At 34.6% G+C, this 1571-nt stretch overlaps 1 long non-coding RNA gene across 5 annotated transcripts in view; it reads left to right on the forward strand.

Annotated features, from left to right (window-relative positions):
- Positions 1-1571, forward strand: part of LOC106879232 (uncharacterized) — a 35920-nt gene that overhangs the window by 31688 nt on the left and 2661 nt on the right. For 3 of the 5 annotated variants that reach the window (XR_001410608.2, XR_001410607.2, XR_001410606.2), the window contains one exon: positions 136-375. This is a non-coding gene — a long non-coding RNA (uncharacterized LOC106879232). Of the gene's footprint in view, positions 1-135; positions 943-1571 lie in introns of all 5 variants that reach the window. The other 2 variants (XR_001410609.2, XR_008263429.1) reach the window with 1 other exon arrangement.

Genomic DNA, 1571 nt, shown 5'->3' on the forward strand with positions numbered 1-1571 from the left:
TAGCTGTTTTGCAATGTCTGAACTTTCCTCTTTCTAAATCCCCACTTATTTCATGCCTTTAGCAGAGCGAAAATCTGCAATGTCGTCTCACCTCTCAAAAAATTAATTTTCAATGATTTCATCTTTCTCTTACAGATATCTTTGAAACAAAGATGAGAGTGTCACCTTTATGTTCGCTTTCCAAAACATACCCAGGGTTGGAAAAAAAAAGCATGAAATATTGATCTTTGTTATGAAAAAATCGTTAGAAAGACAAACACTTGGTGATGCAACCAATGCGTAATGACTTGGACTGATTTACAAAGATAATGTATTCCAGATTTGAGATTTGCACTTCACATTCAGCATTGTATGGTAGAATATACAGAAACTAAAGTAAATAATATTGTAAAGACATGTAATCTAATGTTCTGTTGTTTCTGCCAATTTGCTGTCTTACACTGATATGTACTACACCTAATAGAAAAGTATAGCTGACACCTATAAGAGTAGATAACGTGACTGCTTAGTAAGCAGTCACGTTACCTGCCTTTTGTGTATGGATGGATCAAAATATCAATGTGCATTTGAGGATATCAAAGAGGTTGATAATCTATAAGCGACAGCATTGTTTGTTCCTATTTGCTTGGAATCAAAGTTATTACACATCCTGTGTACAACAGCCCAGTCAAAAGATCTTTTCCGTAATGAATGGGTAAAAATTGGAAATAAAATTTGTTTTCAAACATGATTAATCTAATCAATGATAATATAAAGACAAAATGAAATATGCTATTCCATTATGTTTGTCATGAAAAACAAAAACAATTAGCAATTTTTTTGCTTCATCTGGTTTTTAAAAAATTACTGATCACAACAGAAATCGATGTATATTTTTGGTGAGGGGTGAGGGATAAGGAAGACAGCTGAAACATATTCAACATAGAATTTACTACAAACCATGTAAATATTTATTATATTTTACATTCGTTGACATTTAACCTCTAACTTTAAGAGAGAGATCGCAAATTAAGTTTTGTCGCATTCATGTATATATATATATATAACAGACGCAAGCGTGGCTCTGTGGTAAGAAGCTTGCTTTACAACCACTTGGTTCCGGGTTCACTCCCACTGTATGGCACCTTGGGCCAGTGTCTTCTATTATAGCTTCGGGCCGCCCAAAGCCTTCACTAAGGACTTACCAGCTTGTAAGTGGATTTGGTAGACGGAAACTGAAAGAAGCCCACCGAGATGCAATTCGAAAAAAGCCCGCCTCTTACATAGATATATACGGATAGACAATCTTCTATGTACTATGCTGAATACATGAGGTGTTCGTCTGGTATGTTGATTTTTTTGTTTATTTTTATGTGTCTTGACCATACTATACTGATGAGTAGAAGTTGCATATTACTGTAATAACTACGAAATCATGGTCTATAGTTTAGTTTGTTTTTAAGGGGCTAGCTTTGAGAGCTGCATTTCCTCGCGTTCGGTAAAAATGTGTTTATTATGGTAGTTTGACCTTTGAGTCCCTCTTAGCGTGAGGCATTCATGTATAGTAATGCCCTTATATAATATAATATATA

Source organism: Octopus bimaculoides, chromosome 2, assembly GCF_001194135.2.
Source record: "Octopus bimaculoides isolate UCB-OBI-ISO-001 chromosome 2, ASM119413v2, whole genome shotgun sequence".
Taxonomy (NCBI): Eukaryota; Metazoa; Mollusca; class Cephalopoda; order Octopoda; family Octopodidae; genus Octopus; species Octopus bimaculoides.